This window comes from Leptidea sinapis, chromosome 45, assembly GCF_905404315.1.
Source record: "Leptidea sinapis chromosome 45, ilLepSina1.1, whole genome shotgun sequence".
In the NCBI taxonomy this organism is placed as follows: domain Eukaryota; kingdom Metazoa; phylum Arthropoda; class Insecta; order Lepidoptera; family Pieridae; genus Leptidea; species Leptidea sinapis.
The window spans coordinates 2,274,398-2,290,276 of record NC_066309.1 but is presented as its reverse complement, the minus strand read 5'-3'; the positions used below and the strand labels follow the sequence as shown (position 1 = coordinate 2,290,276).

General features: G+C 33.9%; 1 protein-coding gene across 1 annotated transcript in view; it reads left to right on the top strand.

Moving 5' to 3' along the window:
- Window positions 1-14,227: 14,227 nt before the first annotated feature.
- LOC126977505 (protein gustavus) overlaps window positions 14,228-15,879 on the top strand; it is a 142,602-nt gene continuing 140,950 nt past the window's right edge. Inside the window, exon 1 of the mRNA XM_050826356.1 lies at window positions 14,228-14,513. The gene's annotated coding sequence lies outside the window, so the exon portion shown is untranslated. The remainder of the gene's footprint in view (window positions 14,514-15,879) is intronic.

The window sequence follows — 15,879 nt, the reverse complement described above, 5'->3', positions numbered from 1 at the left end:
CCTGTTTGCACCAGAAGGGAAGAAGGACGAAGACAGACTTCCATCTCAACAATTTGTTATTTTTAAAGTGATAACATCCACTTCTTTTATTTCTTACACATTTAAAAACAAATATTATGAACAATGCGGAACTCGAACCCGCGACCTCTCCGCGTTCCGTGCGAGTGCTCTTCCAACTAATCTAACTGTAAGTGACGTATCGTCATAAAATCTTGTATGCTTTGTTCAACTCTCAAGTTGATGTTTCACCTACAGGATCTACTTTACAGTTGATAAATTGCTCAACCCCAATATTTGCATATGAGGATATTGACTTGAGATGTCGCTCTTTCAAATCTTCCATTGACGGTAAGGATGATATCCTAATTTGTGGCGTGTCGTGCGAAGGTGTAATTTGGCGGCAGGAATCAGGTGAAGCAACACATTCTTTACAATAATTATCAACCTTTTTTTCCAAAATAACACATTAAGAAAATTGAAAATCTTACATTCGACTTTTCTTCACTTTTATAGGCAAATCTTCAAAAGGAAATCCATTCCACTGTTTGGCTTTTTCTTTCCATCAGGTGTCCATGTAAAATCTTCTACACCTGGCTCATACCAATACCTAATAAATTGCGATTTATTTAGCAGTTTCAATCAATTGTCTTATGGTTTCAATATTAGTTTCAGTTCCAGCACCGGGCGAACATCGTCGCGCGTGAAAATCGTCACAAAGATGATCACTTCCACGTTCCACTACCAAATTGTAGAATACAGCTCTACAGAGAGTTACTGTGGTGTGGTGGCGCGACCAGCTCGGACGTGTCATGACTCTGGTGTCAGTATGGTGCCTAGTTTGGTAGCTTACGGACACCACGGTGGCGCAACCAGTCGCTGCTAGCAATAAAAAGTATACAGCTCGATAAAGACTTACTCACCTGGTGTAGGTTTGGTTGCGCAACCAAATTGTGTGGTGGTTCCGCAACCAGCTCGGACGCGTCATGACTCTGGTGTTTGTATGGTGTCCAGTTTGATAGCTTAGGGACACCATGGTAGCGCAAGTTGCATGGCTGGTTGCGTAGTGTCCCCAGTCAAATAATGGCGCGAACACTTTCTTGAGCCAAATTCTTGCACAGCTGCCACACTATTTTCAAAACGATTCCACAATGTTAAAACAAATGACACTCACACATACAAAAATGTAACCTACTCTTGAAGTGTTCCATTACCAAAGACCGTATTTGTTTCGTTATTATTATTATAATAATAATCTATCTATATCTATCTATATATATAAAAATGAATTGCTGTTCGTTAGTCTCGCTAAAACTCGAGAAAGGCTGGTCCGATTTGGCTAATTTTGGTCTTGAAATATTTGTGGAAGTACAGAGAAGGTTTAAAAGGTGAATAAATAGGAAAATACTGCTAAATTAAATAAAAACAACAAATTTGTTTTTCCTTTGATGTGTCCATACATAATTTCTATGAGAGAATTTATTGACGCACGGTTTGACAGTTCTGCTGTGAAACTATTTCATTACGACAGCAGGGTGCATATTTTACAAAGTAATTTTTTGATGTTATGATATATTATTGACAAATTCATATAAAAACATTATTTTATTTATTATATACAGAACAACGTCTGTCGGGTCAGCTAGTTATAAATATAATTGTATTGCGTATTAGGAGTAGGTACGAATTAAAAAGTTGAGACTATTTTTGTATTACTCATGCGGGAAAAGTAGTATCTTGGCGATCGCTGTTGCGTTTGAAAAAGAGCCGTTTGCCCATTTTTAAATGACGCGTGAGTTTTGACGTGACAACGTCTTACAATTCGATAGAGCCGGCTGCACGCACAAAAAAACATGACTCATGCGGCGTTACCTCGCTCTGAGGCGTTCCATGTAAGGCTTGAAGTGCAAGCGAGAGCGCGGAACGAGCGACAAAGAAGCACAATCGGCCTTTGCGTTCGGCAGCGTTCGACATCAGAATAACACAGATTGTAAGAAATTAAATATTACACATGTTTAAAATTTGTAAAACAATTGCTCAACGCACATTTATACTTGTAAAAACTATTAAATTGTAAAAAAAAAAAATTGACATAATTGTATTTATGCGTACAAATAAATCTAACTTGATCAATTTCATTGTGATTTCCAATTACCTCCTCTATATATACATACAAATCTATTAAACAAGTGAAATAAAAATTTTCTTTTGAAAAATGCTACCATTCCATCAGTATTTTCTTAAGACGTTCAACTATCGTCAGTAAACCGACTTTACAGACAACCAATTTTTTTTGTATATGAAACTGTTGTTTGAGTGCGAAAATTTTACATGTATTATATATACTTACACCTATACTTAGCACACGCAAATTAATATAAAATTTCTAAAATAATAACACAATCGAAATATCAAACCTGAATTGAGGTTGACGCGTTTACAGTTTAATTTAATAAATCGTCATTTGTAATACAAAATCGTATGTGCAACTCGTGCAACGTTGCCGCGAGTTACGAGTTACCAGACGAGAGTATACTATACCAATGATGCTTTATACAAATAGACATATCACGTCGTATAAAAACAAAGCTGAAATATGGAACACGCCACTAATTACAACATAATAAGTTTCGACTGTTATTTGTATACATTGCCGAATTTACTCCAGTTGCTAAAATTATTCTTGGTCAAGAAGCAGCAATGTAAACATTTAATTAGTTCAGGTTACGTATGCTGAATTTAGAACCCGGACAGCGACGGTTGACACAAAACCAAGGAGAAAAGTTTGTTTAAGCCGTTCCGCTATTTCCGTCGTTGATTGTACCTAAAATAATAAAAAATGGCAGTAGTAGGAACTATGGACCCTTCCATAGGAGGGGAAAAATTAGAACTTTTAGTATAAAAATTTGAAATTTTATAATATTTAAAGACAATTAAATTATTTATTTCAATTTATTTTTAAACCTTATTTACAATCATATATTAATCAAATAAAAACACTATTTTAACAATGCACACTATACATTATACACATTGAACTTTTCACTAAATCCATTTAATTTCACTTATAAGATGTACCTACACAGCCCAATACGTCAGCTGTATAGCTACAGATATACTGCTATAAGCATTTCGGTGACGCGAACTCACGAGATTTCATCAATCCAAAATTAGACTCTAAGTATATATATTTACATTTATTTACATGTATAGACGCAAACCCATAACATGTTTCCCTACCAAAAAGTGCCGAACGCGGGTAAAGAAGTTTTCATTTCAATTAGTTTTAAGGGAAAATGTAATATACTTTTATAATAAAGTCCCAGCCACTGTCCAGGCATTATTATCTGTAAATTAATTTAAATGTTTTATAAAAAAAAGGCTCTGTCGTAAATTCCTATTACTCCACAGCTGAATATCTAAGTGATCGGACAGCCTGGGACTAGATTAGGATTATTTTATAGCGATAGAAATGACTGTACAATATTGTACATTTTTATTGCTTTAAAAAGAATGCTGGGAGAGTTTCTTGTGCCGCTTCTTCTCTCTCAGAGCGCCAGTTGTTTCCGCAGCGGTAGTAGTATCTAGTATATTAGAAATGACATCAAAAAGAATTCTAAAGGAATCAATTTTGAGAAAATAAATGCATTTTTAATAAAACTACCGGTAGCATAATTGCAGTTAAATCTAAGCTGACATCGGAAGGTGACGATGTTGTCCCGGCGTGGGGGGGAAAGGGTGGGGGGTGTGCCTCGTAAATATGATTATCAGCGAGGGAGGCGACGTAGACTAATCATATTCTCAGCAATTTACATAAATATGAGCGTGTTACGTGCCGGGAACGTCGGTCATTACCGAGTACGGTCGCTCCGTAATGAACTGCCCGATGCAAGATATGACGTACAAGACTGTCTTTTTTATGAGTGATTAATGTTCATTCGGGCACGCTGTTTGCTTTGAATATTCAAACGTTTGTGGCACGTGTTTGTGGAGGTTTTAAGTTCGTTTTTAGAATTGGTGCTGGGGCGCTTTTATGTTTCGATCTGAAATCAACCTGACAATTATTAGTACTATTTGTTTTTAATTAACAATAAATGTCAGTTTTATGGAAGAAGAGGGCAAACGAGCGTACGGGTGATTTGACCGCCGCCCACCTTCTCTTGCAACACTAGAGATATCGCAGGAGCGTTGCCAACCTTTACGGAAGGAAGGAGATGTAGTATATTTAGGTTATCTTAAATGTCCGGGCATTATTTTTAAAATTACAGTATTATTACATCTTAAAATAAAAATTCTCGTGTCATGGTGTTAAACATTGAACTCCTCCGAAACGGCTTGACCGATTCTCATGAAATTTTGAGTGCATATTGGGTAGGTCTGAGAATCGAACAAAATATTAATTTAAGCTGGGCTTAAATTAATATTTTGTTCTTTGAATTTTTATATTCAGATTTATGTTTAGATTCTCTGAATAGCTTCAAAAAGCCCAAAATACTTTTGAAAGTCAAATTTATATAATTTTACCGCCAATTCGGAAAGCTACTTATGTTGCGAAGAATCTGTTAATTTGCGAAAATCAAAAATTGCATATTTATAAATCGTATTAATAATACAATTATTGATATTATAAAGTATCGCTCAAGCAAAGTACTTGATATCTAACAAGCTATTTTAGAAATCATTAAAATAAAATTCATTTAAAGAGAATTGGCGAAGGTTATCATATTCTATCGGATAGACGACGCTCCTTGTAAGATATACACAGCACTAATGTTGCACAATACGTCAGCTGTATAGCTACAGACACACTGCTATAAGCTTTTAGGTGACGGCAACGTGAACTGACAAGATTTCACCCATCCAAAAAGTGTCTTTTTATATTATATGTAGAACGCGAACCCATAACATGTTCCACTACCAAAAAGTACCCAACGTAAAGAAATTTTCATTTCAGAAAAGAAAAAAAAAATATGACTCGATATCTTCTTTTGGACAAAAAGGCCCCCATTGTTTAGTGTTTTTTTCATTACACTTTCTAATGTATATTAACTTAATAATCAGTTGATAATTAATATGTTAAATTGTGGACTCATGACGAGTGCTTTGCATGTAAATTATTATACAAACAAGAATCTGTTTCCTATTTGACGTCAGTCGGGAATCGAACCCATGACCCGAAGGCAGACTATATGTCTACACAGCTCCTCAATGATCCTCCTTAAAAACGCAATAGATAAATAATTCCACCGCAAATGAAATCAAAATATATCAGAACTCCCTCCACCCTTTCTAATTAGACCACAAACAAGCCAAAACGAAAATAAATAATTAATAACGGGACCGTCCTGAAATGTAGAGTTCACCCCAGATGTTAACAGACTCGGGATAACCCCAAATATCTTGTAAAGCCACCCAAGCTCTCTCTGGATAACTTAACCACATACACAGGTGACTCCATAGACCCTCTGCAAAGAAATATCAACTCTACCGTACTGTATTAACTACGAAAATTGACTAACAACACCTACCTCTTTGTCTTTGTCGTCTCTGAAAACAGTTTCTTCTTTATGTTATATCGTTAAACCCGATCCAGTTTACAAAACGTACCAAGCTTCAAACGTATACAGGAAACGAAACCTTGTTGTCTAAGTATAAACGTCAAATTTGACTGAAATCAGTGAGAGTTAAGTCGTTTTAAGGTTAATATTGTGTGATATGATATCGAGGCGAGACAGAAAGGGATAGTAGAGCGCAGGCTTCTCGGCAGACGTCGCGGTTGCTATGGTAACGCATCGATTCGCACCCCTGCCCTCCGATGCAGCCTCTTAATATCCAGGTCACTCGAAGCCTTAATAGACCCCGCTTAGATTAGTTCTGAGAAAACTCATAAGTTACATAATATTAACTCACATAATAGGTCACATATAATAAATACTGTATACTTAACAAATCAATACTCAAGCGGTAATATTTGAAGAATTAGTAAGCTAGTAATCTTTATTAATTACATTTATAAGTAAACATTTTCAATAATCAAATAGTAATTATAAGTGACAATTTCTTACCTACCTACTGCAACATTGTGTATGCCATAGATATGCCACCTTGTTTGCCATAGAGTCTATGTCGAACAAGGTGCTTCTATTAAAGCGTCGTTCCTATGACGTTCTTATGATACAACAGAGCTATCAATGATTGTTGTCAAAGAGAATTTAAACACTACTATGGATATTTCTCAAGCATGTATTTTAAATTAACCTCTATTTTTTTAGTATGACGATATATTATAGGAACGTATAACATGCATTGTCATTCTAAAGATTTATTTACTTATTTATTTGATGAAAACGGTATTTACACTAACAATTACTAAATAATCACAAAGTTGGAGCAGTTACTGTACCAACATCTAAAATCTGTCAGTAAACGATAGTATTTATGACTCTGTGAATTATCGACGTCCGGAGGAATTATCTTATCTTATTGAAGTGATAACTTCCTATGGGAGGGTAAACCGCTTCGTAACGTAACGCGTTACGGCGCCAGTCTGTTTGGCTTCCCTTTCTCTCGCGCATACGGCAGCGGTACGCAGGCTCTTCCTCTCTCACTCTAACCATTTGTTACTTTTATAGGATTAAATAATGATACTAAAAATGTACACACACAAAATTCTAATGTACATATTCAAGCATTGTTACTAAGAATAAAATATATTTTATAATCAATAAAACATTTTATTAATAAACAACCTTTCCTTACCTTAACCTTAGCTTTTCTCAAGTTACGCTCTAGTTAGACGCACACTTTATTCTTAAATCTGATTCTATCTGTAGAAATAGAACTGTCTGTTGAAGGTTGCGGTGTTAAGTATAATGTATCTTGAGGCATATTCGTCATTTTATTCCATAAATTATATCTTTCAAAGTTCCTTCTCCACAAAGTGAGTACACATTATATAGATATATATTTTAAGAACGCATCAATATTTCAAGTGAACGATAAACTACCACAATTACGGTAGGTAGTATAATAGTGGTAGGAGCTTATAAACCATCTAAGAAATTAGGTCCTAATGAACGGTGGATAACGTCACATAGACATTTGAAATCTATAATAATAAAAGAGAATGTATGTTTGTATGTTCCCTAATAACTCCTAAACTATTCGACCGATTTCAATGAAATCTTTTGTAATGGATTCGTTGAAGCTCAAGGAAGGTTTACATATATAGTTTATCGTGTCACGTTCCCACCCACGCACTCACCCACGCATTTACCATATCTCTCGAACCGTTTATTGACAGAACAATGTCTGTCGGGTCAGCTAGTTCCCTAATAAAACTGTAATTCCCAGCACTGTTCGGGATTATTGGAATCGTCACGAAGTATTCTTTGATTCTACATAACGAAATTGGTGCCGGCTTAACCTAACAATGCGGCATTCAGCACCTATGTGTGTAAAATGTATAGGTAATATATTTATTTTCTTAGTTACTTTGTCTTAAGAAGTCGGTATTCTTTTGAAATATTATTGTCATTATACAATTGATATAGCAGGATGTATAGCTCGGGCAGATGGCCGATGGGGCAGTAAAGTCCTCGAATAGCGACCACGTGCCGGAAGACGTAGTGTTGGTAGACCTCCTTCAAGAAGGACCGGCGATCTGGTCAAGATCGCCGTAATACGTTGGATGAGGGCAGCGCAGGACTGATCGTCGTGACGATATTTGGGGAACGCCTTTGTCCAGCAATCGACGTCTTCCGGCGTGTTGTGATGTGTATAGAAAAGAAATTTCGATACTTACCTTCTGGCTTCATCACCAGATTCATGGTGCCATTTTATTAGAACCCTTTAAAGGAGGATGGCGAGAATCGACCCACATAATTAAAAAAATAAGGAAGCATCGTACAAGTACAAGTTTATATTAATTACAAACTTAAGTTTATACGATGTTTATACAAAAATTATTGAGGCGCTATGATATGGGAGTCAAAAGAAATACATTATTATAATTTATTAAAAAATAAGTATTTTGCAACTACGCAATTGACAGCTATATTTTTTTGACATGATAATCATTTTTTATATGGATGTTCCGACACCATCAAACTATCTATACTTACTCAAATCAAATTCGGCCTCACATGGAGTACTGTTCTCACCTCTGGGCGGGTGCTCCCCAGTACCAGCTTCTTCCATTTGACCGCATACAACGAAGAGCGGCTCGAATCATCGACGATCAAGTCATCTCCGATCGGCTTGATTCTCTAGCATTGCGTAGAGATGTGGGTTCTCTCTGCATCTTTTACCGCATTTATCACAGGGAGTGCTCAGAGGAGCTGTTCGGGTTGATTCCAGCGGCTGAATTCCACCATCGGACATTACGTGCAAAGTACCATCCGCATCACGTAGACGTCTGGCATTCCACAACCGCGCGTTTTCTTCGAAATTTCTTGATGAAATTGATTGAACAATAGATATTGATTAATAATTTTAGGATATATTTTACTTTTAGGTATATCTTTTATCTTCCACTTTTTTAGACTTACTTACGATTTGCGTTTTTCTTAGTTTTGTTACGTTCTACAATTATTAATAAGTTTCCATGATGTACGCCACTTCTTTCAGTGGGTCCCAAAATACATGTATTCTCGCCATCCTCCTTTGCTTTGTTCTATCGCCACCCGTGAAATATACCTATATATAAGTTCCCGTCGGCAAATTGTACTTCTTGTATGCAAATGCTCAATTTGGTGAAGGTTTCTCTCAGTTTCACAAGTACGTCATGATAAGATCTGAATTTTTTTATAAAGTGGACCAAACATAAACATAAAATACATACGAATTGAATACAACCTTCTATTTTATGTCGGATGAAGTATTAAATTAATTACTTAACTAAATGGTTAATTAATTTTAAATACTTGAGACCAATAAAAATGAAAAAGGTAAATTTATATAATCATGAATTGCCTTTTTAACATTACTTTGAGTTATATAACACTTTGATGTATTTACAAACGTCGACCCAATTTTTATCTCAAAGACACGCTGAAAGCTTAAGCGTGGAGTAGAAATCAACAGAGCAACGCTCGTATCTATATATTTATTTAATACTCTATAGTTTACTTTATGTTTTCGAAGTACCAATTGATAATTAGTATTTTCTTTGATTAATACGAGTGTTACACATTTAAATGAAACACTTTTAAAGGATTAAAACGCGTGTAATTGTAACGGTTTTACATTAGATGTTTGCGTAAAAGTTATATTTTTATTTTAGTTAACCCGACGTTTCAAGACCTTTCCAATCGAGATCTGGATAATCCTTTAAAAGTGTTTTATTTAAATTGATAATTATATTGATGTTTGGTTTCATTCTCGTGGCAAGCCTCGTTTTGCTTATTTTAATGTCAATGTTTGTGGCGCCTCCCTATCGAGGGTCTTTCCAGTCTCTAAAATATGGTCGTAGGTCAAAGTTGCTAAATATAAAGACTTTTTGTTTTTTTTTTAAATACCTTCTTCAAATGTTTATAATTTTAACATTAGAACCGTAATTCGTTCAAGTATGTGTGAATTGATTCATCCTCCATTCTTGAGGTCTTTTTATGATTTATTATAATCTATTGTATGATGATGTTTGAATATTTTGTAAAATAATTGAAGGTAATTGATACGCCCTGCCAAATACAATGCGGTGCTGCTCAGGATTATTGAACAACCCAAAAATTCTGAGCGGCATTACAACTGCGCTTGTCACCTTGAAACATAAGTTGCCAAGTCTCATTTGCCCAGTAATTTCACGAGCTACGGCGCCCTTCAGACCAAAACACAGTAATGCTTATACATTACTGCTTCACTGCAGAAATAGGCGAAGTTGTGGTACCCATAATCTAGCCGGCATCCGGTGCAAAGGAGCCTCCCACTAGTTATTAGTTTTATAATGGTTACTGATATTTGTACTATAATTAAGCTGTAATTGATATTGATTTAAAAAGAGTGGCAATGAGTTTATTCCCGCTTCTTCTCATAAAAGCTCAATTTCACCAAAGTTTTTTTACTTAAGTACCTACATGCATAAAATATAACTTTTGAGTTTGTGTTTGAATTTTAAACGACTTCCAGATTAGGTACCCAAATTTATTTGTTTTTTTATTAATTTTTTCATGTGCTTCCATATCTCCTTTTCTTTGTGTTCTCAATAAAATTAGAGATATTTACAGACTTCATTCATATGAAATCGTTTTAAAAAGTGCGTTACACACTTCTGTATCAGTTTATGAATTTTCTCATTCAAAATTTAAAATATTTGACTGGCAAATCATAATTAAAGATGTCATAGGCGAAGCTTGATCAAGCGAGCATCGTTTAAGGTGACACTAAATGCCAGCGACCTTGAGCGATATGAGTTCACGGCTGCCAGCCCGCCATCTATGTAACAAAGCCAATATTTTCAAAATTATTGGATGGAAATCAGTTTATATGCTTACAATCCTCGTAATTCACTACTCTTCTGAATAAATGAACCTACACAAAAAAGTACAAGCTATAAAAATAACTTTTCTGAGAGAAGCACCAAAAAAATGCCTCACGCCATGCCAAAAAACTTGTTTAACTTCAAAGAAAAGTGGTAGTTCAAAAAGGCTCGGCAGTGTTAACTATAACCAACAGCAAGCATTAGCAACCTACAAATAAGACTTAAGGATATTTGTAACAGGATTAAGTAGTGTTCATAGATCGAAATGCTATACTTTCACCACAAAACTTGTCTAAAAACACAATTTTTGCGTGTTTTCTACTTACTCTTCGCCTTAATGGGAAAGCACAATATAAACGGGCATAAATCCACTACTGTTACTGTAACGGCTACAAAAGATGTTAATGGCACTAGGAAGTAAAAAACTTAAAATCATAAATATATCATTCGCAACTTTAACTTAGCGTCTCATTGCAAAAACATATGACTGCTTAAACATACGAAGGTTCTTTATCTTTCATCAGACAACTAACGTTTTCTACGAAATAGAAAAGGCTTATGTTTTTCTGATTATATTATTAAATACTTACCATATTAATTAAATAAGCTACGGCAAGCCTATGAATAGTAAAAGTCGGCTGTTCGTCTAAAGACTAATTATAACTTATAAGAATACATAATTCACTTAAATAAAATAATTTTTGATTTCTCATACTCGGAAAGTAATGTTGTTTTGATCTGATTATTGGTTGGAAAATGCTGCTTCCCTCCATAGAGAGGGAAAAACTCGTACAAATTACTTCCCACCTAAGGGCCGGAATGAACTTTAAAAATAGAACTGCTGTCAGCTATGAAGAGTTTTATGTAAAAAAAACTAATTAAAAGAAATGCCATGTGACTTTCTAAAGAGCCAGTGTGAACTAAGCGCAAACTACTTTAAGCGGAATAAGCCGCAATAATTACGCGGTGAGTTCCATATTTAAAATTTAAAAGTCGACATAAAAAGGCGGGATACTGATCTGTTATGTATCTGTGACGGAATTGAATTAATTGACGGAGTATCCGCATGTCACCATTGGAGCGTCATTCTGTATATCAGTATTGTCGCTATAAAAAAATTGGCAATTAAAACCTAGACGAAGTAATTCCAAAATGCCATTTAAATTAAAAATATATTTAACAATAATATTTAAAATTACAGTTACATTTTAAACGATGCTATCGAATGCATTGAAAAACCAGTCCAATGGATTTGTTTTTGACTTACAATATTTATTGCGTTCGGCTTTATTATATGATAGTAAGTACCAGTTGCCCAACTAACCAGGGTAAACTCCAATGGCTCAAATTCTGAACCAATTTAATGAATGAATGGAAATAGAATGAGTTCAGGCTACATTTGATACCTGAAGAAATTTTATGGAGTTCTCTAGAAACCTTGATATAACCAAAATCTACGCGGACGACGTCACAAGGAGGAGTTTGGCCTAATTAATACCTAAATACAGTATAAATATATAAATCTATGTAAATATTTAAATTAATTGCAATTTGTTTGTAATAAATCCCGTTTCTTTGATGATAATTGACAAAGTCAAAGGCAAATAAGTAATCTTTTTTCAATTAGGCGAAAACTAAGCGCTTCTGAATCTTCGCTATAAATATTTTCTTTAAATTACTGAATCTACCATATGTAGCATACAAGAAACTCAACAGCCACTCTTTTCAATCAATAGAGTACTTAATACAGTACTATTTTGCAATGCATGTAATATAAAAAAAGAGTTTGTAAGATGCTACATCCAATATATCAATCGTGTTCAAAGTTAAAGGCATCTTAAACATCAAATGTTTCTTTTTATAGAGAAAAATCGTAAAATTCATACAATTTCAACAACGTACCTCTGTACTTGTTTACTCTGCAACACAGTACAAAGGCTGGACCTAATAGGGCTACTCAAGAAAACGAGCGTACCTCCTTACGCTGTTTTGGGTTCCCTTTGACGTGCAATATACAATGAGGCCAATTTGAGCTGACTATGTACGCCGCCACCTGTACGATAATTTTCCACAAAAAAAGATCTTTATAAATATATATTTATCAACCCTCAAACTCAGCTTATATATGCAAGACCAAATACTCGCCCTATGAACTCTACTCTGAAAATTCATTGCAATGAGTTTCACAGTATAAAATCACAAAAAAAAACAATGATAGGCAAATATTTTTTTGTTTGCCATATCGATACGATATATTATATTCTTATTCAAATAGTAACCATATTACTTGGTGCACATTGCAAAATCACTACATCTTATAAAACAAAGTCCCCGTTGCGTTTGGCTGTCTGTCTGTTCGCGATAAACTCATAAACGACTATACCGATTTTCATGCATTTTCACCTTTTTTCACTAATGGATAACGTGATTCTAGAGGAAGCAAAGATTTGAGTACTTATATGATTTGTTAAGTTTTTGTATACATTAACGATATTTGTTGGAGGTGTCGGAAAAAATAAGCCGTCTGGGAGCTTTTAACGAAAAAGCTGTCTTAACCCTTTGAGATATAATAAAATAATGTATGGTGGAATTATGTACCTTATACTACTCCAGAAAAGTCGGCAATGGCATAATGTCTATCTCTTAAGGATAACATACTAAGAAATAATACCTTAATACCTTAAAAAATTGGCAATAGCTGTTTACACAAATATAATATTAATCCTTATCATTTTAAATAAGTCAGATATGTTAAGTACTCTTTTACAACTTATAATAATTGCTTGAGGCGAAACGACCTTTCCCCCGCACCGTCTTGCCTACTACAAACAAAGAACGGTAATTGAAGGTTATGATCATTCAGAAATACGTTTATGTTTAATTTTTCACTAATTAAATAACAGTTCCGATACCTTTAGACTACATTATTCATGAATGCTTACATCACATTTTTCTTTCTATTGACAGAAAATCGTCTGTCTGGTCAGCTAGTTTATTTATTAAACAAACTTTCATATCAATTCGACCTATGCGCTATGGTACAAAAATAAAAATCACTGCTACCAGCGCCACCTATCCAGATTTTAACTCTTACGCTCTGGTGACAGACACAAGCTGCTGTCGCTATTTTAAATTTTAATTACACCGTGATTATTAAAGCAATAGCGTATTAGATATTATGTATGTATATATAATACCTACTGCATTAAATATTATTGTAACGATACTGCCGTATAGCGACATCTATGCAAAATATTAATAACTACTTCCTATGGTGAAAACCAAAATTGAAATTCTTGTTACATAAAATTAATAAATTTGCTTGTAGTTATTTTAATTAAATGTGTGTATCTTAAATTATTTACAAAAGAGTATATATTTAATTAGGAACAATTAAAACTTAAAATAACCTACTTCACGAGAAAAGGGAATACAAGGGTGACAGTTACAGCGACATCTTATAGCTACGTATTTAAAATGTGGCGTAAGTATTTCATAGCCTCAATAATAGATGGCAGCAGCTGCATTGAGATTACGTGCTACAAAACTTAAGTTTTTGCAATTGTAAATAATTTCATGCATTATGTTTAGTAATTATTTTTATACATTTCGAATTTAAGAAAATCGAAAGACGTATTCGACTTCGTATGAATATCTTCATACTTCATTCTTAATAAAACAGCTGTTTTGGTCGATAAAGCTAAACTTATATCTAGTACAAGTATCCGATTTTACACTGTTCAACCAGTTCAACCGACACTGCTGTATTTTTGACGCAGCGCGCAAGCGCGTCTCGTTCGGCATCAACTTACTACTGTATTTCTATTGGTTTGTTTTGTGTCATGCTCGAACCCTTGCTTGTATCCAGCTTGTGTATTTTACGTTTTCATATTATTTTATTTGTCCAAAATTTATAACTGAAACATTAAATGGTAGGAGTAGTATTAAATTTGTTATAAAATTGTGATGATAAGTGCTGTGAACAACTGTAGTACGTGCTGGGAATCTAAAGCGGCATCGTGGAGTCACGAAAAAGAAGGTAAAAAACTTCATTGTAACCGCCTACTGACGCTTGGGTTTTAAAATAATTGGAAATCGATGAGTCCTCTGTAGGCATTTATTTTTGTTCAAATAACGCTTGTTCCTTAAGTTAGCAGTAGTTTACTTACCAAAGAATCTTAAAAATATAAACAACTTACGTACTCAAACTATATTCAATAACAAGTGATTACCTTTTTTTCAAAATGTTTTCAAGCAAGTGGTAATTCCTTGCAATTAACAAGTTCTTTTAATGAATGTAAATACTTGGCTCACTGTTATTTCCGTGCATTAAATTACGTGCTCTACTCATTGTTCTAATTATTTGAAACTAGAAAATAAAATGAAAAATCAATTTTATCGTACTTATCTTGCCATGATGTATGTTTTCATTAAAGGTACAATTTTTATTTGAATTCAGTATATAATACAGTTATGGAAATCATTTTATTAACAATTTCAATTATTGCTGAGGAGTTACTATAAAGGTGGCATTTGCCACATTAAATCTCATTTCTTGTACCTACTATCTTGCCATGAAAAACTTGTTTGCATGAATTAATTAAGTATTCGAATTTATTACGTAATACAATAGACATATAAATAACAATAAAATATACAAATACATTCCTACATTTTGTGCTATCTTAACAAAAGGTGACATTTTTATAAATTTAATACCATCAAGGAAGTACTTATCTTTTGTCAAACTTGATTCTGCCACATTATCCTCAGATGACCTCCAAGATTGCTCCACAAAATGATCACTTCAATGGCTTTGTGATAACTACACATTGTTGTGCTTTTAAAGTTTCTGGGTATTTGATATTATCACACCAATGGTTTCCTTATTTGGTAAGCTAATAACCCAAGATATTTTATTAGATAAACAGTGTCCTAATTGTCACTAGAATACCAATGTTTTCTACAATTCATTGACATTTTTTATATTTTACTTAAGTTTACATATCATGTACTTCACACTTTTTTTATAACTTTTATTTTGTTATACTTTAAGACAATTACAGTTAGCTTACAGTGATAACTTATGAAATACTTAGATTATAACTACTTACTGAAAAGCTTACATACATATTTACAGCCTTTAAGCCTCTAATATTACATCTTAAAACTAGCTTCACTACAGTTATTTATTCTGAAAGCACTTTTAGGTTAATATTCTATACTAGTGCAAGGCATGAAAAATCTTTTCTTTAAAATGTATTGCACTTCTGCAGCATCTTGTTATATTCATAAAAGAATTTACTTGATCCTTCATCAAGTTTTTAGGTACATATTACAGTCTTTATATAAAGTATAAATATAATTATCAGTGTTACAAGTGAGTATTGATGGAAATGATCAGT